Genomic DNA, 22,534 nt, shown 5'->3' with positions numbered 1-22,534 from the left:
AAAAATTTAAATCTTTCATGGACTCAATATGCCCCTCACGGAATACCTTGGGGTGTCTTCTTTCCAAAATGGGGTCATGTGTGGGGTGTTTGTACTGCCCTGGCATTTGAGGGTCTCCGCAATCATTACATGTATGGCCAGCCTTAGGAGTTTCTGCTATTCTCCTTATATTGAGCATACGGGTAATGAGATTTATTTATTTTTTTTCCGTTCAGCCTCTGGGCTGAAAGAAAAAATGAACGGCACAGATTTCTTCATTTGCATCGATCAATGTGGATGGAAAAATCTCTGCCAAAAAAAAAAAGGAGGGAAAGGCGTCTGCCAGGACATAGGAGCTCCGCCCAACATCCATACCCACTTAGCTCGTATGCCCTGGCAAACCCGATTTCTCCATTCACATCAATCGATGTGGATGAATAAATCATTGCCGGGATTTTTTATATTTTTTTTATATACAAAGTGTTTTCCAAAGCATATGAACACCGCCGCCTCCTCAGCTCATATGCCTCGGCAAACGTATCTTTTACTGCAGAGGAGAAATCTCGTCTTGCAGCGCCGCATACACTGACTTTTTTGTAATCTGACAGCAGCGCAATGCTTCTGTCAGAATGCACATCAGTGCTGCAGCTAGTCGATCGGTTGGTCCACCTGGAAGGTAAAAAAAAGAAAAAAAACAGGCCGAAACGCAATAAATTTTATTAACTTTATAATAACTTTTGAACTGAACGTTAACTTTTTGGCTTACCGGTGATTATTTTTTTTTGTTTTTTACTTTTATAGGACAAACTTCTCCTTCCCCATGGGACAATGTGCAAAGCGCAAATCGCCCAAAGATGTGGCGAACTACGTTATGCACTTTATCCCAGGTGAAAGGAGAGGTTTGCAGTAGCTGTGAGTGTAAGGGCCCTAATAGCCCTGTGTGCCTGTCCTGTGAGATGCAATCCCTATGCTAAGTGTACCTGTGTGTGGTACTTCCGGAAACACTCTCCAAAGCATAGGGCAGGGTGGTCAGGGCAGTCAGGACAGAAATAGCGGGTGTCACGCCTTATTCCACTCCTGCTACAGACACGACATCTTTTTCGGGGTGACGGTTGGGTTGAGGTACCAGAAACGACACTGGGGAAATGTCGCTCGTGTAGACGGCTAACTACACTGGTGGTTGGGGCCACGGAGCCTCCTGGACACAGGAGGTTCCCGATGATCTCTTCCTGAAATTTTAGGAAGGATCCCGTTCTCCCAGCCTTACTGTAGAGAACAAAACTATTGTACATCGCCAATTGAATCAAATATACAGACACCTTCTTATACCAGCGTCTGGTGCGTCGGGAAACTAAATAGGGAGCCAACATCTGGTCATTGAAGTCCACCCCTCCCATGAGCGCATTATAGTCGTGGACTGAGAGGGGCTTTTCAATGACACGGGTTGCCCTTTCAATTTGTATTGTCGTGTCTGCGAGAATGGAGGAGAGCATGTAAACGTCACGCTTGTCTCTCCATTTCACCGCAAGCAGTTCTTGGTTACACAAGGCAGCCCTCTCCCCCCTTGCAAGATGGGTGGTAACGAGCCGTTGGGGGAAGCCCCGGCGACTAGGTCGCACGGTGCCACAGCAGCCAATCTGTTCTAGGAACAAATGCCTGAAGAGGGGCACACTTGTGTAAAAATTGTCCACATAAAGATGGTACCCCTTGCCAAATAAGGGTGACACCAAGTCCCAGACTGTCTTCCCACTGCTCCCCAGGTAGTCAGGGCAACCGACCGGCTCCAGGGTCTGATCCTTTCCCTCATAGATCTGAAATTTGTGGGTATAGCCTGTGGCCCTTTCACAGAGCTTATACAATTTGACCCCATACCGGGCGCGCTTGCTAAGGATGTATTGTTTGAAGCCAATGCTCCCGGTAAAATGTATTAGGGACTCGTCTACGCAGATGTTTTGCTCAGGGGTATACAAATCTGCAAATTTCTGGTTGAAGTGGTCTATGAGGGGCCGAATTTTGTGGAGCCGGTCAAAAACTGGGTGGCCTCTGGGACGTGAGGTGCTGTTGTCGCTAAAGTGCAGGAAACGCAGGATGGTCTCAATGTGCCCTGAACATAGCAGCAGAGAACATGGGCATGTGATGAATTGGGTTCGTGGACCAATATGACCGCAATTCATGCTTTTTGGTTAGACCCATGTTCAGGAGAAGGCCCAGAAAAATTTTAATTTCGGAAACTTGGACTGGTTTCCACCGGAAAGGCTGGGCATAATAGCTTCCCGGGTTGGCGGCTATAAATTGAGTGGCATACCGATTTGTTTCTGCCACGACTAAGTCCAAGAGCTCCGCAGTCAAGAACAGCTCAAAAAATCCCAGGGCCGAACCAATCTGAGCTGTCTCAACCCGAACTCCAGACTGGGCGGTGAAAGGGGGAACTACAGGTGCGGCTGAAGTTGGTGACCGCCAATCAGGGTTTGCCAGCACCTTAGGGGCTCTACGGGCCTGTCTTTGCGGTGGCTGCGACGTGGTAACTACTGCACGTGCCACCGTACCAGCTTCAACTGCCCTTCTGGTGCTCGCCACTTCACCATGTTGTACGGCAGTGCTGGTACTAGGTCCAGGGAGGGCTGCGCTGCTGGTGTATGCCTCACCACGTAATCCGACAGCGCCAGCCCCACTCTGCTGCTCTTGAAACGGATCCTGCACAACCTGTGGTCTAGCGACACGGGGCCGGGTACGCCTGGTGCTATCAGGGACCTCACCCTCCTCGTCCGAACTTTGGGTCAGACTGCCACTGCTTTCTACAGGTTCATATTCTGACCCGCTAGATTCGTCAGATGAGGGTTCCCATTCCTCATCCGACTGGGTCAGAATCCTGTAGGCCTCTTCAGAAGAATACCCCCTGTTTGACATTTGGACTACTAAATTTAGGGGTATTCCCTGAGACTACCCAAGAAAAAAAGCAAGCCTGTCCAGGGTTCCAGATGGCGACCAAAATGGTTGCCAATGCGACTTAGAACTGCTAAATGGCGACAAGACTTTGTAGTCTTGTCGCCATTTGCGCCTAGACCCTCCGCTCGCTGCTCTGCCTCTTAAAAAGAAAAAAAAGGCTTTCATCCAGCAGACAGACACGCTGCAGCCGTCTGCTGGGTGAAGACCCGCCCCTCAGATTACCCGCCATAGAGGGTGGGCGTGGCTTGTGCTCCCGCTTCCAGCAGTCTGGCAAGTTTTGGAGTGGAGTCTGTGCTGTGGCGCTGAGCTGCTGGAGACACTTCAACTAGGGCCGCACAGTCCACGGCTGATAACACGAGGCGAGTCACCCGTGTGCAGATTTATTAGTGTGTTTTATAGGACTGGGTCCTTATGGGGTCACAAGGAGAAGGCAGAGATCCGTAAGAACAAGTATAAGCACTGGCTATGCTGCTTTAACACTCGCTGTCCTGGTCTGCATAGCATTATATTGATTTATGATGCTATGTAACCCTTAGAGGTCTGGAATGTACTGGATAACACTGACCTAATGCGGTCAGTGTTATCCAATACATTCCAGAACTGTAAGGGTTACATAGCATCATAAATCAATATAATGCTCTGCGACCCCGGCAGTGCAGAGCTCCTGCAGACAGACTCCGGTGTGAAACCAATTGACAAGGAGAGATTGCCGCCTATACTGCGATGTCCGTGCACGGCTCCTTACTGACACGGGGGTGATGGGCAGAGAGCCCTTAACTGCTCCTTTCTGTGCCAAAGACATGTGGTAGAGTTAAAAAGAGGGAAAATGGCACTGAAGCAGCCTATAAGGGGTTAAGCACAGGCTAGTTCAGCTGCCAGAGGAGGTCCCCTAGCTTTCCTACATCTCTGCTTGCTGGCAGTGAATGGAAACCTTTAAGGTTGACATTGACAGACTGAATGTCCATGTCCAGCCACAGTTACACAGTGAGCAGCACTAGAATATGGGCGATCTTTCCTCAAGAAACAGCAAACAAGAGGTTTTCATTCACTGACCGGCAAGCAGAGGGGTTGAGAATAAAGAGTAAAGCTCGTGTAGTATTATATTTTTAGCTGTTATATTTTTTCTTAATGTAAAAAAAAAAAAAAAAGCTGCCCACCCCCACTGTCATGCTGGTCCCGTCAACACGTGATGCCTGCTGATGTGGTCACTGGTTGCAGTGGCGACTCTCAAGTGATTGGCCTTTTAACCACCTCCGGACCGCTGTACGCACAGACGCGTCCTGGAGGTGGTTGATTCATTCCGCCTGGACGCATATACGCGTCATCTCGCGAGACGCGAGATTTCCTGTGAACGCGCGCACACAGGCGCGCGCTCACAGGAACGGAAGGTAAGAGAGTTGATCTCCAGCCTGCCAGCGGCGATCGTTCGCTGGCAGGCTGGAGATGTGTTTTTTTTAACCCCTAACAGGTATATTAGACGCTGTTTTGATAACAGCGTCTAATATACCTGCTACCTGGTCCTCTGGTGGTCCCCTTTGTTTGGATCGACCACCAGAGGACACGGGTAGCTCAGTAAAGTAGCACCACTACACTACACTACACCCCCTCCCCCCCGTCACTTATTAACCCCTTATTAGCCCCTGATCACCCCATATAGACTCCCTGATCACCCCCCTGTCATTGATCACCCCCCTGTAAAGCTCCATTCAGACGTCCGCATGATTTTTACGGATGCACTGATAGATGGATCGGATCCGCAAAACGCATCCGGACGTCTGAATGAAGCCTTACAGGGGCGTGATCAATGACTGTGGTGATCACCCCATATAGACTCCCTGATCACCCCCCTGTCATTGATTACCCCCCCTGTCATTTATTACCCCCCTGTAAAGCTCCATTCAGACGTCCGCATGATTTTTACGGATCCACTGATAGATGGATCGGATCCGCAAATCGCATACGGACGTCTGAATGAAGCCTTACAGGGGCATGATCAATGACTGTGGTGATCACCCCATATAGACTCCCTGATCACCCCCCTGTAAAGCTCCATTCAGATGTCCGCATGATTTTTACGGATGCACTGATAGATGGATCGGATCCGCAAAACGCATACGGACGTCTGAATGAAGCCTTACAGGGGCATGATCAATGACTGTGGTGATCACCCCATATAGACTCCCTGATCACCCCCCTGTCATTGATTACCCCCCTGTAAAGCTCCATTCAGACGTCCGCATGATTTTTACGGATGCACTGATAGATGGATCGGATCCGCAAAACGCATCCGGACGTCTGAATGAAGCCTTACACGGGCGTGATCAATGACTGTGGTGATCACCCCATATAGACTCTCTGATCACCCCCCTGTCATTGATCACCCCCCCTGTCATTGATCACCCCTCTGTAAGGCTCCAGACATTTTTTTTGGCCCAAGTTAGCGGAATTATTATTTTTTTTTTCTTACAAAGTCTCATATTCCACTAACTTGTGTCAAAAAATAAAATCTCACATGAACTCACCATACCCCTCACGGAATCCAAATGCGTAAAATTTTTTAGACATTTATATTCCAGACTTCTTCTCACGCTTTAGGGCCCCTAGAATGCCAGGGCAGTATAAATACCCCACATGTGACCCCATTTCGGAAAGAAGACACCCCCAGGTATTCCGTGAGGGGCATATTGAGTCCATGAAAGATTGAAATTTTTGTCCCAAGTTAGCGGAACGGGAGACTTTGTGAGAAAAAAATTAAAAATATCAATTTCCGCTAACTTGTGCCAAAAAAAAAAAATTTCTATGAACTCGCCATGCCCCTCATTGAATACCTTGGGGTGTCTTCTTTCCAAAATGGGGTCACATGTGGGGTATTTATACTGCCCTGGCATTCTAGGGGCCCCAAAGCGTGAGAAGTCTGGTATCCAAATGTCTAAAAATGCCCTCCTAAAAGGAATTTGGGCACCTTTGCGCATCTAGGCTGCAAAAAAGTGTCACACATCTGGTATCGCCGTACTCAGGAGAAGTTGGGGAATGTGTTTTGGGGTGTCATTTTACATATACCCATGCTGGGTGAGAGAAATATCTTGGTCAAATGCCAACTTTGTAAAAAAAAATGGGAAAAGTTGTCTTTTGTCAAGATATTTCTCTCACCCAGCAAGGGTATATGTAAAATGACACCCCAAAACACATTCCCCAACTTCTCCTGAATACGGCGATACCACATGTGTGACACTTTTTTGCAGCCTAGGTGGGCAAAGGGGCCCATATTCCAAAGAGCACCTTTAGGATTTCACAGGTCATTTACCTACTTACCACACATTAGGGCCCCTGGAAAATGCCAGGGCAGTATAACTACCCCACAAGTGACCCCATTTTGGAAAGACACCCCAAGGTATTCCGTGAGGGGCATGGCGGAGTTCCTAGAATTTTTTATTTTTTGTCACAAGTTAGTGGAAAATGCTGATTTTTTTTTTAAATTTTTTTTATTTATTTATTTTTTTCATACAAAGTCTCATATTCACTAACTTGTGACAAAAAATAAAAACTTCCATGAACTCACTATGCCCATCAGCGAATACCTTGGGGTCTCTTCTTTCCAAAATGGGGTCACTTGTGGGGTAGTTATACTGCCCTGGCATTCTAGGGGCCCAAATGTGTGGTAAGGAGTTTGAAATCAAATTCTGTAAAAAATGACCTGTGAAATCCAAAAGGTGCTCTTTGGAATATGGGCCCCTTTGCCCACCTAGGCTGCAAAAAAGTGTCACACATCTGGTATCTCCGTACTCAGGAGAAGTTGGGGAATGTGTTTTGGGGTGTCATTTTACATATACCCATGCTGGGTGAGAGAAATATCTTGGCAAAAGACAACTTTTCCAATTTTTTTATACAAAGTTGGCATTTGACCAAGATATTTATCTCACCCAGCATGGGTATATGTAAAAAGACACCCCAAAACACATTCCTCAACTTCTCCTGAATACAGAGATACCAGATGTGTGACACTTTTTTGCAGCCTAGGTGGGCAAAGGGGCCCATATTCCAAAGAGCACCTTTTGGATTTCACAGGTTATTTTTTACAGAATTTGATTTCAAACTCCTTACCACACATTTGGGCCCCTAGAATGCCAGGGCAGTATAACTACCCCACAAGTGACCCCATTTTGGAAAGAAGAGACCCCAAGGTATTCGCTGATGGGCATAGTGAGTTCATGGAAGTTTTTATTTTTTGTCACAAGTTAGTGGAATATGAGACTTTGTAAGAAAAAAAAATAAAAATAATAAATCATTTTCCGCTAACTTGTGACAAAAAATAAAAAGTTCTATGAACTCACTATGCCCATCAGCGAATACCTTAGGGTGTGTACTTTCCGAAATGGGGTCATTTGTGGGGTGTTTGTACTGTCTGGGCATTGTAGAACCTCAGGAAACATGACAGGTGCTCAGAAAGTCAGAGCTGCTTCAAAAAGCGGAAATTCACATTTTTGTACCATAGTTTGTAAACGCTATAACTTTTACCCAAACCATTTTTTTTTTACCCAAACATTTTTTTTTTATCAAAGACATGTAGAACAATAAATTTAGAGCAAAATTTATATATGGATGTCGTTTTTTTTTGCAAAATTTTACAACTGAAAGTGAAAAATGTCATTTTTTTTGCAAAAAAATCGTTAAATTTCGATTAATAACAAAAAAAAGTAAAAATGTCAGCAGCAATGAAATACCACCAAATGAAAGCTCTATTAGTGAGAAGAAAACGAGGTAAAATTCATTTGGGTGGTAAGTTGCATGACCGAGCAATAAATGGTGAAAATAGTGTAGGTCAGAAGTGTAAAAAGTGGCCTGGTCTTTCAGGGTGTTTAAGCACTGGGGGCTGAGGTGGTTAAGGAGTGCAGTGGGGATAGTTTTTTTGAACCCATTCTGTGTCACATATAGAATAATACTGGTTTGAAACCCCTTAAAGAAAAATATAAAAATTACTCCTTAAAGGGTTTGGATACACTAATTTCTGGACCTCAGACTGGCAGGACCTTTGTTGGTGATCATACTTGTCTGATGCCCAGTGCTGGATCCCGGCTCATTTGCTCCCCAGCCTTTGTTGCTTGTCTTGAGTCCCTTCATGAAAACCTCCTATTTGACGGTGTTACAGCCAATGACTGACCACTGCTTCCCATGCATTATGTTAAATGGTCATGTGATGCCAGGGGAGCAGATCTCCACCGTGGCCAGAGATGGTCTTGATGCCACTGCAGCCAAACGTTTTCATGGAGAAACCCAAAACAAGCAGCAGAGGCCGGGAAGCGAATGAGCCTGGACCCAGCACCTAGGGATTATCAACGCGAATCTGGCTAGTCTGACAGGTCATGGAAATGAGTGTACAACTCCTTTAACTGCGTGGGCTGTAGCTTAGAAAACCCCCTGCTCCTAAGCATCCCAGTTATATTATGTATTTTAAATTTGGCGACTAAAAATTTCATTTGGCTCCTAAATTTTTCAGGTTAGGAGCCAATGGCTCCTTGATATTTTTTTTAGTCTGGAGCCCTGCTGTCTTACAAAGGGGAGGCTAGCGAAGTACCGGAGGCCGCTGCGATTGATAAACAATATCAAAACTAATTTTTTTATCGCCGCAGCGCTTGTAAAGTGATTGTGCAGTGATCAAAAAAAAAAAATTTTTTGTCACTGCGGCGGGCGTGGGTGAACGCACGTGTGGGCGACCGATCAAGCCTGATCGGGCAAACACTGTGTTTTGGGTGGAGGGCGAGCTAAGGTGACACTAATGCAATTAAAGATCTGACTGTGATCAGTTTTGATCACTTACAGATACTATAAAAGTACAAATGCTGATTAGCGATACGCTAATCAGCGAATAAGTGAGTGCGGTGGGCTGGGCGCTAAACAATCGCTAAACTACCTAACAGTCAATACCAGTGAAAAAAAAAGTGACAGTTTACACTGATCACTTTTTTCCTTTCACTAGGTGATTGACAAGGGTGATCAAGGGGTTAATTCGGGTGATGGGGGGTGATCTGGGGCTAAGTGAAGTGTTTGGTGCTACTCACTGTGATGTCTGCTCCTCTGCTGGGACCAACCGACGAAAAGGAGCAGCAGAGGAGCAGACAAGCCATTTAACACATCATATTTACAAATAGAATGTGTTATCTGGCTTTTGATTTGATTTTTTTTTTTTAAATCATCAGCTTGCCAGCCACGATTATTGGCTGGCAAGCTGATGACTCGACCCCCCTCTAACTTTTGCCGGCCCGCGATGCGCATGCGCGGGCCGGCTTTGAGCGAAGTCTCGCGAGACGACGCGTATATGCGTGACTCTGCACAGGGCTGCCGCCTCCGGAACGCGGTCCTGCGTTAGGTGGGCCGGAGGCGGTTAAACATATCACATGACCTAACCTCTCAGATTAACACCGTAAAAAATTAAAACTGTGCTAAATAAACCATTTTTTTGTCACCTTACATCACAAAAAGTACAACAGCAAGCGATCAAAAAGGCGTTTGCGCACCAAAATAGAACCAATCTAACCATCACCTCATCTCGCAAAAAATGAGCCCCTACCTGAGACAATCCCCCAAAAATAAAAAAACTATGGCTCAGAATATGGAGACCCTAAAACATTATTTTTCTCGCCCATATTCATTGGGGGACACAGAAACCGTGGGTATAGCTATGTCCTCTAGGAGGCGTTGACACTAGTAAAAGCTGTTAGCTCCTCCCCTGGCAGCTATACCCCCTCCAGCCTGGAGAGAGAGCTTCAGTTTTTTCTAGTGTCAATAGGAGGCAAGACCCTTCCTGCTCTGCAGGGATCTCCTGAAGATCTTTTTATTTTAGTTTATTCTTTTCCTTCTTTTTCAGATGGGAAAACGGTGGACTCCTCGCCTCCCTGTTCTCCCGGGGTCGAGTTGCGCCAGTGCCGGTCACCCGCACTGCTGCCTCCCCCACAGAAGACAAGGTGGATCAGGGCAGCCTCGCTCCCCTGCATGCCGCCAGCCAAGGGGTCACCCATCCAAGCCCCCCTTTTCCAGCGTCCTGCCACTACGGTGCCAGTAGCTGAAGGGGTGACCCTGCTGGACCAGAGGAGGGGTGAAGATGGCAGCAGGATGAGGTGAGTTCACGGGAATAGGTAAGTATTAACCCTCTTCCCCCTTCCTCGTTCATTATCACTCAGGGGCCCGCTCCACATTGAGGGCAATGGGGAAAGGAGAGAAGGTTGCACTCCCCTTGACAAGGATGGAAGTGGCTGCTCGACCTTCACAGCACACGTACGATTAAGGCATTGCCACCTACCTCGTGGCATCTCTAGCCAGTTTAACCATTCCAGGGGCAGTCCCTGTTGTGGTGGCTTTCCAGTTCCCCCCTTACTAGGCAAGGGCACACTCCATCGTGGGTTAATGACAATGCCTGCGCCATTATACAAAAAGATGGCGTCCGACATAGTCAATGGTCGGCAACCATCTCTGGTCTTTACCCACCTCCCCCTCCGATGGCCTAAGCTCGGCGACTCCAGCGGAGGCCTAGAGCAACGGAGACGGGCGGCTGCACGGGTTGCTGAGTAGAAGGAGTTAACTGCAGCGCAATACCGGAGGACAGCTGAAGGGGGGAGAATCGAGACGCTTGGTCACACATGCAGAGGAGGCTCCGCTCCCCGACACCTACCACAATTTACACCCCTTCCGGAGCGGACGCCGGCGCGCTGCTCCGGAAGGGGTTAACTGCAGCGCGATCGGCCGTGCACCGCATCGTTGCTCCGGCCCGCGTTTTTTTTTCTCTGCCCCACCCGCATATCACCTCCGGTGAACGCCCCCAGTCAGTCCGGCCGGTGCAACATTCGGCGGAGGGGGGGCACTCTTGGAATGCCGCAGCTTTCGTCCCTGTGGGGGGGACACTCTGGCGCAAAATTCTTACCGCTCTTCTCCCCATCCCCCAGACACCTGCTGAGTGCCGTCACTGGTCCTCGTGACTGCCTTAACCCTTCCAGGTCACCACCATTCTTAGGCCGGCACCTGATGATCTGGGGCTCTTCCCCCTAAGTACAGTGCATGAGTGGAGGATTTTAACCCCTTCCTGGCAGGTTTCCTAGTTAAAAAAAAAAAAAAAAAATATATATATATATATACACACTGCTCAAAAAAATAAAGGGAACACTTAAACAACACATTGTAACTCCAAGACAATCAATTTCACATGCTGTTGTGCAAATGGGATAGACAACAGGTGGAAATTATAGGCAATTAGCAAGACACCCCCAATAAAGGAGTGGTTCTGCAGGTGGTGACCACAGACCACTTCTCAGTTCCTATGCTTCCTGGCTGATGTTTTGGTCACTTTTGAATGCTGGCGTTGCTTTCACTCTAGTGGTAGCATGAGACGGAGTCTACAACCCACACAAGTGGCTCAGGTAGTGTAGCTTATCCAGGATGGCACATCAATGCGAGCTGTGGCAAGAAGGTTTGCTGTGTCTGTCAGCGTAGTGTCCAGAGCATGGAGGCGCTACCAGGAGACAGGCCAGTACATCAGGAGATGTGGAGGAGGCCGTAGGAGGGCAACAACCCAGCAGCAGGACCGCTACCTCCGCCTTTGTGCAAGGAGGAGCACTGCCAGAGCCCTGCAAAATGACCTCCAGCAGGCCACAAATGTGCATGTGTCTGCTCAAACGGTCAGAAACAGACTCCATGAGGTTGATATGAGGGCCCGACGTCTACAGGTGGGGGTTGTGCTTACAGCCCAACACCGTGCAGGAAGATTGGCAAATTCGCTACTGGCTCTTCACAGATAAAAGCAGGTTCACACTGAGCACATGTGATAGACGTGACAGAGTCTGGAGACGCCGTGGAGAACGTTCTGCTGCCTGCAACATCCTCCAGCATGACCGGTTTGGCATTGGGTTAGTAATGGTGTGGGGTGGCATTTCTTTGGAGGGCCGCACAGCCCTCCATGTGCTCGCCAGAGGTAGCCTGACTGCCATTAGGTACCGAGATGAGATCCTTAGACCCCTTGTGAGAACATATGCTGGTGCGGTTGGCCCTGGGTTCCTCCTAATGCAAGACAATGCTAGACCTCATGTGGCTGGAGTGTGTCAGCAGTTCCTGCAAGACGAAGGCATTGATGCAATGGACTGGCCCGCCCGTTCTCCAGACCTGAATCCAATTGAGCACATCTGGGACATCATGTCTCGCTCTATCCACCAACGTCACGTTGCACCACAGACTGTCCAGGAGTTGGCAAATGCTTTAGTCGAGGTCTGGGAGGAGATCCCTCAGGAGACCGTCCGCCACCTCATCAGGAGCATGCACAGACGTTGTTGGGAGGTCATACAGGCATGTGGAGGCCGCACACACTACTGAGCCTCATTTTGACTTGTTTTAAGGACATTACATCAAAGTTTGATCAGCCTGTAGTGTGTTTTTCCACTTTAATTTTGAGTGACTCCAAATCCAGACCTCCATGGGTTGAAAAATTTGATTTCCATTTTTTAAATTTTTGTGTGATTTTGTTGTCAGCACATTCAACTATGTAAAGAACAAAGTATTTCAGAAGAATATTTAATTAATTCAGATCTAGGATGTTATTTTTGTGTTCCCTTTATTTTTTTGAGCAGTGTGTGTGTGTGTGTGTATGTATGTATGTGTGTGTATGTATGTGTATGTATGTGTATATATATATATATATATATATATATATATATATATATATATATATATATAAGAAAATGTGCGTCCATTCGGGTCCCCCTCCTCAGCCGCAGGGCCACCCGCCCTGTGTGGTTTCACACTGGGCCCCTGTCCTATCTCGAGTAAGGGAAACCTCGCTTAGTTCCCAATCCTCCCTCCGGGGCCGTTTGGTTGATGATTCTCCACCTGCGCAATCCAGTGAAGGACCACTGCAGGATCACAATCCGTCCTCCCGGGCCGTTTGGTTGATAATGCTCCACCTTCGTACATCACATGGAGGACAGCTTAAGTATTCCAAACCCACCCTCCGGGTCGTTTGGTTGATAATTCTCCACCTGCGCAATTCAGTGAAGGATCTCCGCAGGATTCCCAATCTGTCCTCCAGGGCCGTTTGGTTGATGATTCTCCACCTAAGCCATACAGTGGAGAACCTCTGGATTCCCAATCCACCCTCCTGGGTCGTTTGGTTGATAACTCCCCACCTGTGCAATTCCAGTGGGAGACAACTGGAACTTCCCAATCCAACCTCTGGGGTCGTTTGGTTGATAATTCTCCACCGGCGCAATTTTTTACAGGACCCCTGTTCCTAATCCACCCTCCCGGGTCGTTTGGTTGATGATTCTCAGCCGGTGCAATTTTATACAGGACCTCTGTTCCCTTTCCACCCCCTGGGTGGACTAAGTACAATAACACTGATTTCAGTGCCGGACGTATACATTCCCCCTTCTGTAGGTGGTGGAATTGCATCTCCACTGGGTTCAGTACCTGCCGTATTCATTAGCTCCTTCCATAGGTGGCGTGATGACATTGTCACTGGTTACAAGGTGTGCTGTATGCATTACCCCCTTACTTAGGTGCTAATTGCACTCCCACAGGGTACAGGACTCACCATATGCACTAGTTCTCGCCGTGGGTATTAACCCTCCTTCTTAGGTGGGGTATTTTCGCTACCACTGACTTAAGTACTCCGTACTCATTCCACCTTCCATAGGTAGGGTAGTTGCACCACCATTGGATACGGTCCGACTGTCGCGCTATCCTCCCATAGCCGGAGTGTTACACATCACTGTGCTTCCTGCCTGCCTTACTCCCTTTCGCAAGTGATCCACTAGCGGGGGAATAACTGAATATCTTCAGATACGGCAATTCAACAGTCGGTACTCGACGGTGCCCGGTACTCTTACTCTAGTGCTACAGTACAGATCAAAAGTTTGGACACACCTTCTCATTCAAAGAGTTTTCTTTATTTTCATGACTATGAAAATTGTAGATTCACACTGAAGGCATCAAAACTATGAATTAACACATAACATTGCCAAGAGTGTGCAAAGCAGTAATCAAAGCAAAAGGTGGCTACTTTGAAGAACCTAGAATGACATATTTTCAGTTGTTTCACACTTGTTTGTTATGTATATAATTCCACATGTGTTAATTCATAGTTTTGATGCCTTCATAGTCATGAAAATAAAGAAAACTCTTCGAATGAGAAGGTGTGTCCAAACTTTTGGTCTGTACTGTATATGAGTGCCGCCAGTGGATACGGTGGCTATTCTCATTGTGTTCTTTTTGGTGCTGGTTTTTGCCATGATTAGAACTCCTCTGTCTTCTCAGGGGGTTTACTAGCATCACTTGTGTCCTAGAGACTCCCATCTCCATGGGTCTTCATTGTTCCAGTCGGTCATGATATTGTCCGCATCAGTAGTAGTGCGTACTCCATTGCACATATATGGTGAGTACGTTCCAGCGAGTCAAGTGCTTTACTGACTGTATTCTCTATCCACCACTCCTTCTCTGGGAAAGTGGTTATGCTGGCGCTCTGGTAGCAGCTACAGCGTGTTTTCCTACACAGGTGCAGCCTTTCGCTAATGCTCGAGTTTGTGGTTGCTGCAGTGGGACATCCCCTCAGGTAGGGGCCCTACCCTGGCGCCAGCTCGGCAGTTGCTCCTGTTCAGCGCCGTTCAAAGTAGAGTATTTAAGGTTGCTCTACTTAAACTGGGGCAGTATGGTACGTGGCTTCTACGGATAGTCTCAGGCCTCCCTCATTGTTTTTTTTTTTTTTTTTTTCGCTGACGGTGCAAGCACTTGCTATTACGGTGGGAGTGGTATTGCATACCACTACATACTTCGGGTCTGTCTGTTTAGTTTTTTCGTCAGGTGATGGACTCTTCTTCAACTGCAATCCTTGGCTACTTCTGTATAGCGCCAGTCTCTACGGAAAATGGACTTGGACCTAGCCTATTCTTCCCCTGTTCCTTTCCTCCTCTGGATCATGATTCATAGACACCTCGCATGCCTTGGTAGTTCCTATGTTACTACCTTCCCGCATCTGCACGGGGTATTCTTTTAGTGGCCTTCCATTCCAGGCACGCTCCGGTCCCAACTGGTGGGCTGTGGCGCCCTCCACATCCCTCCTTCTATGGGGACTCCTTCCATTGGTCTGGGTTTGCTAACGGTATCTACACGAAAGCTCCCCACTTTCTCTCCCGAGCAGGAGTTCCGAAAACATATGACATGGATGCCCTGACATCTCCTTGGCGGGCGTTCTCCTTCCTTACGTGTTTCTTCTCTCCTACCCAGGGTTCTACGGAGGATCAGATGGAGGGCTTTCCGACAAATCCTAGTCGCTCCGGATTGGCCCCGTCGCGCGTGGTACGCCAATCTCGTTCTTCTAGGAGATGTCCCTTGTCACTGCCACTCAGAGACGACCTTCATTTAGGGTCTTGGTTGACGGCGTGGCTTCCCCTGGTGCCCATGGAAATCTTCCTTTACCCCCTTGGGATCTGAATATAGTTCTGAGTTCCAGTCTTCTCCCTTTGAGACCTTGGGGAGATATCTCTCCGACTACTGTTCTAGAAGGTAGTTTTTTTCTTGTGGCTCTCACATCCATCAGACGGGTGTTTTGAGTTGGGGGTGCTCTCTTGCAGAGAACCCTTCCTGGGTCTTCACAAGGATAAGGCGGTTCTCTGGCCCATTCCTTTTTTTCTCCCGAAGGTGGTCTCTGTCTTCCACTTTAATGTAGAATCGGTCCTTCCTTCACTGTTCCTCTCCTTCACTCCCTAGGGTAGGGAGTTACGTCATTATTGGCAGGCTCCAGTCCCTTCCGGCGTACGGAACCCCTTTTTTGTCATCCGGATGATCCACGCAAAGGATTGGCGGCCTCCGAGGTGGCAATTACACGATGGATTCGGTCTGCAAATGCTGTACCATTCCGCACCGTTGCGGTGTCACGGCTCGCTCCTCTGGGCGGTGGACGCCTCTTGGGGTCTGAGGCATCTCACCTTGGCTGCACAGTTGTGTAACGCGGCTACCGGTCCTCCTTACACACATTCACAACATTTTTTCTGGTGCATTCTTATGCATCGGCGGCCACTGCTTAGCCCGCAAGGTCTTGCAGGCGGCAGTTTCTTAGATGCCAGCAGGGACGCTTGCTTCCATGGGTCTGTGGTTTTTCCCTCCCCGTGGACTGCTCATGAACGTCCCACGGTTTCTGTGTCCCCCAATGAATTTGGGCGAGAAAAGGAGATTTTTGTATAACTTACCAGTAAAATCTCTTTCTCGCTCTTCATTGGGGGACACAGCACCCACCCAGTATTGTTGTTCGGCCACAGTGTGGCAGTTACTGATTAGAACACTGTTGGGTCTTTTGGCATGGTTGATGTTCCATGTTTTTTCTTGGTTGGCTTGCTTCTCCTACTGCGTGTTTACAAACTGAAGCTCTCTCTCCAGGCTGGAGGGGATATAGCTGCCAGGGGAGGAGCTAACAGCTTTTACTAGTGTCAACGCCTCCTAGAGGACATGGCTATACCCATGGTTTCTGTGTCCCCCAATGAAGAGCGAGAAAGAGATTTTACTGGTAAGTTATACAAAAATCTCCTTTTCTCGCACATTCCATTGGGGGACACAGACCATGGGTATAGCCTAGGTCATTACTAGGAGGAGACACTATGCAAATAAAAAAAGAAAGCTCCTCCTCCCTGGGCTATACCCCCATGTTCCACCGGGAGGACCCCAGTTCTTGCTTGGTGTCGAATAAGGAGGATGACATTCCTATTTTTTTTTTTTGACGTCCAATTGACGTCCCCGGCTACCTTCCACCCTCCCTCAGAAGTTAAGTGTAACCGGGCTCGATCTGCAGCTCCGGCAGCCTACCAGATTCGGGGTCACCTTCCTGCCCTCCTCCAGATCACTGCCACTCCTTGTGCCAGCTGACTGAGAGGTGACCTCCGCTGGTGTGGATTTGAGGGGCGAAGACTACAGGACGCAGATAAGTACACTGCCTCCCCTGTCTCCCAGTGTGACGCTAGGACCGTTTGGTGGGGGGGGGGGGGGGTTTGAGGGGGGAGAGGATACCTGTCTGGGGCATCGCTACATGAGCGGCTACTTCCAGGCTTCCCTCGGCAGTGTCTAGGGGGCAGTCTCTCCTACCCTTCCGGCAGCCGCGTCTTATTATTTTCATATTTCCTGTGCGCGCGCGGGTTTCGCGCCTCCTCACGCGCTCTGTCTTCTGCTACTTCCGGCTCAGTGCTCTCGGCTGCTCCGGCTCCACTCTTCCCGGTTGCGTGCTGCAGGAACGGTAGGAGACCCTGGCCCCTTCCATTGCTGGATTACCGCCATCATGCCAAAACCTCTGGGGCTATGTAAGGTTTGCTGCTTACCACTTTCGGTCTCTGGATCCTGTGACTCTTGCCTTGCCTCTGGACAGGATCATCCTCTCGTCCCTCCTCCCCCTCTCACTCAGCCCAGTGCTCCCTCCGCCCTGTCGGAGCCCGCGGAACCCACCTGGGCCTCTGCCATTTCTAGGGCGGCCACTGACTTAGCCCAAGTCTCTCGGGCCGCCATGGCGTCTACGGATCCTGCGGCTAACACCATACCGCTTCCCAGTGGTTCCCACAGAGGACGCTCAATCACTAAGGCAGCGCACACAGCCGCATCCTTCCTCGGATGATTCTGCTTCCCCCTCCTCACCTAGAGGCCCGTTCAGACACTTTCCCTCCTCGCAGGGAACATAGATCGGAAGGGTAAAGATCCAGTTCTGACGAGGACACAGAGCTGGAGCCCTCGCCCCCAAACTGTCTACTATGGTGGCAGACTTGGTGGTGGCGGTCCGGGATACGTTTGATATCCAGGGGGAATCTCCTTCCGCTGGTAGCCAGGAATTCCCTCTTTTCCACTCTAGGAAACCTCAAACGGTTGTATTCCCCATACATGGCCAGTTCGACAAGGTCCTCTCTAAGGCCTGGGACCGCCTGAATCACCGGTTTTCTGCCACGAAACGTATGGATACTCCTTATCCTTTTCCTGCAGAAAATGTGCAGCAGTGGTCTTCTCCTCTTAAGGTTGACCCGCCGGTGGCCAGATTGGCTAAGAATACAGCCATTCCTGTCTTGGACGGTTCGTCCCTACGGGATGCAGTTGACAGGCGTTTGGATTCTCTGTCAAAAGCCATCTTCACTCAGGCAGGCACTGGCCTGCGGCCCGCTTTTTCCTCGGCCTGGGTATCCAGAGCGCTTTCCGTATGGTTGCAGCGCCACCATCAGGACCTGGCGGAGCAGGATGCCTCTGCGGACACCTTAAATTTTGTCCTCTAGATGTCTCAGGCAACGAAGTTTCTTTGCGAAGCTTCCTTTGATGTTAGCATTCTTTTTGCGCGTATCTCGGCCCTTTCGGTTACACAGCGTAGAGAAGTCTGGTTGAAGGTTTGGGATGCTGACTCTTCCTCTAAGCGTTCCCTCACTAACCTCCCCTTTTCGGGTTCCAGGCTTTTTGGTGCTAAGCTGGACGAGATTATCTCGGACGCGACAGGGGGCAAGAGTACCAACCTGCCCCAATCTAGATCCAAGCGCACTTTTTGGAGGTCGGTCCTCCGGTTCTAGGAACCAGTCCTTTCGTCGCTTCTCCTCTTCCAGATCTGCGGCGGCCCCCTTCCAGGGTGGCTCAAGACTCCCGTAAGAAACCTGCCTTTAAGCCCCAGCCTTCCTGGCGCCCGCGGCCACAATCAGCCCGCCCTGCTGCTCCCAAGCAGTTTTCCGCCTGAAGGGGCGCCCCCACCTCTAATGGTGGGGGGCCGATTGCTCTTCTTTCAAAACGTCTGGAGAGATCATATCCAGGACGCCTGGGCTCTGGAAATTGTAACATCTGGTTACAAAATAGAATTCGCTTCCATGCCTCCAGAGCGTTTCTTCTCTTCTCGGGTTCCGGGAAATCCGGTCCGGGCCTTGGCTCTTTTGCAGGCGGTCTCTTCCTTTTTGGACAGGGGAGTGATTGTTTCAGTCCCCTTGGAGGAGCAAGGCGCAGGTTTCTACTCAAACCTGTTTGTGGTGCCAAAGAAGGAGGGATCAGTGCGTCCTGTTCGATATCTGAAACTGTTGAACAGGTCTCTGCAGGTCCGGAGGTTCCGGATGGAGTCCCTCCGATCCGTTATTGCTTCTCTTCCTCCAGGGGAATTCCTCGCGTTGGTGGACATACAAGACGCCTATTTGCATGTCCCTATAGCAGAATCTCACTACAGGTTTCTGTGCTTCGCTGTTGGCGGGCAGCATTACCAGTTTGTCTCCTTGCCCTTTGGACTGGCTACGGCCGCTCGGGTATTTACGAAGATCTTGGCGCCGCTCTTGGCGCTTCTCCGTACCAGGGGCATATCTCTGTTGCCCTATCTGGACGACATGCTGATAAAGGCTTCCTCTCTTCCCCAGGCCAGGGACAGCATCCGGATCACGGTTCAGACTCTGGAGCAGTTTGGCTGGCTGATCAATGCCCAGAAGTCATCTTTTCTCCCGTCACAGATGTTGACCTTCCTAGGGATGGTTCTGGACACCACGGCAGCTCGGGTATTCCTTCCGAGTTCCAAGTCCTCTCGAATTCAGGAATCGGTATCTCTACTACTGCGCTCCCGACGACTCTCCATCCGGGAGTGCATGAGGGTTCTGGGGCTGATGGTGGCCTCCTTCGAGGCCGTCCCCTTTGCCCAGTTTCACACTCGGCCTCTACAGCGGGTGATTCTGTCCTTTTGGGACAGGACATCGCGCGGTCTGACATCTCGAGTCTGTCTGCCTCCTCGGGTTCGGACGGACCTCTTGGGGTGGCTGTCCCCCCAAAACTTGATCTCGGGGAGGTCCTTTCTTCCGATCTCCTGGACAGTCGCCACCACCGACGCCAGCTTCCTAGGTTGGGGTGGTGTTCTACAGACCCGGACGGTGCAGGGGCTTTGGTCGGCGGAGGAGGCCTGCCTTCCGATCAACGTGCTGGAGCTCAGAGCAATTTTTCTCTTTCTCACTGGACTCATCTCCTGGCAGGTCTCCCGGTAAGGGTCCAGTCAGACAATGCCACCGCCATGGCTTACGTCAACCACCAGGGCGGGACCCGCAGCCGGACGGTGATGCAGGAGGCGGAGAGGATCCTCCAGTGGTCGGAGACCCATGTTCCAGTACTGTCGGCAGTGTACATCCCGGGGATCGACAATTGGAAGGCGGACTTTCTCAGCTGCAACACGGTGGATCCAGGAGAGTGGTCCTTAAATCCGGAAGTTTTCGAGGACATCTGTCGCAGGTGGGGGCGCCCGGGTGTCGACCTGATGGCGTCCAGGCTCAACAACAAGATTCCCACGTTTCTGGCCCGTGCTCGCGACCCGGAGGCGTACGGAGTGGACGCGCTGGTGTCTCCGTGGCAAGGCTTCCCTCTCCTTTATGTCTTTCCACCTCTGCCTCTGCTACCGAAGGTCCTTCGCAAGATCACGTTGGAAGGGATTCCGACCATTCTCATCGCCCCTGCGTGTGTACCTGTCGGTTACTGCCTCTTTCCGCCGTACGGATTCCCTTTTCGTGATTCCGGAAGGGCCTCGTAAAGGTCTGCCGGCTTCCAAGGTCTCGGTAGCCCGATGGATTCGGTCGGCTATTGCCACGTCTTATCGTGACCGTGGCAAGGTTCCCCCAGCTGGGGTTACCGCGCACTCCACCATGGCGGTGGGGGCCTCCTGGGCTAGTCGTAATCGCGCCTCGGCATCTCAACTTTGTAAGGCGGCCACCTGGTCTGGTCTTCCTTGCATTCCTTTACAAAGTTTTACCAGTTGCACTCTTTGGCATCGGCTGATGCTGTCCTTGGGCGCAAGGTATTGAAGGCTGTGGTTCCTGTTTGACCACTGGGCATTTACTCCTGGAGGTGCTGTTTTTTTTTCCCGTCCCATGGTCTGTGTCCCCCAATGGAATGTGTGAGAAAAGGAGATTTTTTGTGAAACTCACCTGTAAAATCTTTTTCTCGTCTTTTCCATTGGGGGACACAGCTCCCTCCCATTCTTACCTGTTGTAGGAAGGGTTGGTTTAGTTCTTCGGGTCCTGAAGGTTTTCAGTCCGATGGCGGTATTCCGTTGTTCTGGTCTCTATAGCTTTGGTCTCCTTCTCCTACTGCTTTTGCATGCACTGGGGTCCTCCCGGTGGAACATGGAGGGTATAGCCAAGGGAGGAGGAGCTTTCTTTTTTTATTTGCATAGTGTCTCCTCCTAGTAATGACCTAGGCTATACCCATGGTCTGTGTCCCCCAATGGAAAAGACGAGAAAAAGATTTTACAGGTGAGTTTCACAAAAAATCTCCTTTTTTTGTTTTAAAAAAGCCCCTCAGATGAACACGGTAAAAAATAAAAACTGTGCTAAAACTATTTTTTGTCACCTTACATCACAAAAAGTGTAATAGCAAGCGATCAAAAAGTCATATGCACCCCAAGATAGTGCCAATCAAACCGTCATCTCATCCCGCAAAAAATTAGACGCTACCTAAGATAATCGCCCAAAAACTGAAAAAACTATGGCTCTCAGAATATGGAGACACTAAAACATGATTTTTTTTTTTTTTTTTTTTTTTTGTTTCAAAAATTATATTGTGTAAAACTTACATAAATAAAAAAATAAGTATACATATTAGGTATCGCCGGGTCCGTATCGACCGGCTCTATAAAAATATCACATGACCTAATCCCTCAGATAAACACCGTAAAAAAATGTAAAATAAAAACTGTGCTAAATAAACCATTTTTTGTCACCTTACATCACAAAAAGTGCAATAGCAAGTGATCAAAAAGTCACACGCACCCCAAAATAATGCCAATAAAACCGTCATCTCATCCCTCAAAAATCATACCCTACCCAAGGTAATCGCCCAAAAACTGAAAAATTATGGCTCTTAGACTATGGAAACACTAAAACATGATTTTTTTTTTTGCTTCAAAAGAGAATTAATTGTGTAAAACTAACATAAGTAAAAAAAAAAGTATACATATTCGGTATCGCCGCATCCGTGACAACCTGGTCTATAAAAATATCACATGATCTAACCTGTCAGATGAATGTTGTAAATAACAAAAAATAAAAAGGGTGCCAAAACAGCTATTTCTTGTTATCTTGCCTCACAAAAAGTGTAATATAGACCAACTAAAAATCATATATACCCTAAACTAGTACCAACAATACTGCCACCCTATCCCGTAGTTTCTAAAATGGGGCCACTTTTTTGGAGTTTCTACTCTAGGGGTGCATCAGGGGGGCTTTAAATGCGACATGGTGTCAAAAAAACCAGTCCAGCAAAACCTGCCTTCCAAAAACCGTATGGCATTCCTTTCCTTCTGCGCCATGGCGTGTGCCCGTACAGCGATTTACGACCACATATGGGGTGTTTCTGTAAACTACAGAATCAGGGCCATAAATATTGAGTTTGGTTTGGCTGTTAACCCTTGCTTTGTAACTGGAAAAAAATTATTAAAATGGAAAATCTGCCAAAAAAGTTAAATTCTGAAATTGTATCTCTATTTTCAATTAATTCTTGTGGAACACCTAAAGGGTTAACAAAGTTTGTAAAATCAGTTTTGAATACCTTGAGGGGTGTAGTTTATAGAATGGGGTAATCTTTGGGTGGTTTCTATTAGGGATCGACCGATTATCGGTTTAGC

At 48.8% G+C, this 22,534-nt stretch overlaps 1 protein-coding gene and 1 non-coding gene across 2 annotated transcripts in view; both read left to right on the top strand.

The window, feature by feature from the left end:
- MEIOC (meiosis specific with coiled-coil domain) overlaps positions 1-22,534 on the top strand; it is an 85,538-nt gene that overhangs the window by 8,707 nt on the left and 54,297 nt on the right. The window lies entirely within an intron of this gene.
- LOC121006186 lies at positions 10,120-10,244 on the top strand. Its single transcript, XR_005780053.1, has one exon. It is a non-coding gene; the product is annotated as a U6atac minor spliceosomal RNA (small nuclear RNA).

Source organism: Bufo bufo, chromosome 6, assembly GCF_905171765.1.
Source record: "Bufo bufo chromosome 6, aBufBuf1.1, whole genome shotgun sequence".
Taxonomy (NCBI): Eukaryota; Metazoa; Chordata; class Amphibia; order Anura; family Bufonidae; genus Bufo; species Bufo bufo.
This window is presented reverse-complemented; position numbering and strand designations above follow the sequence as displayed.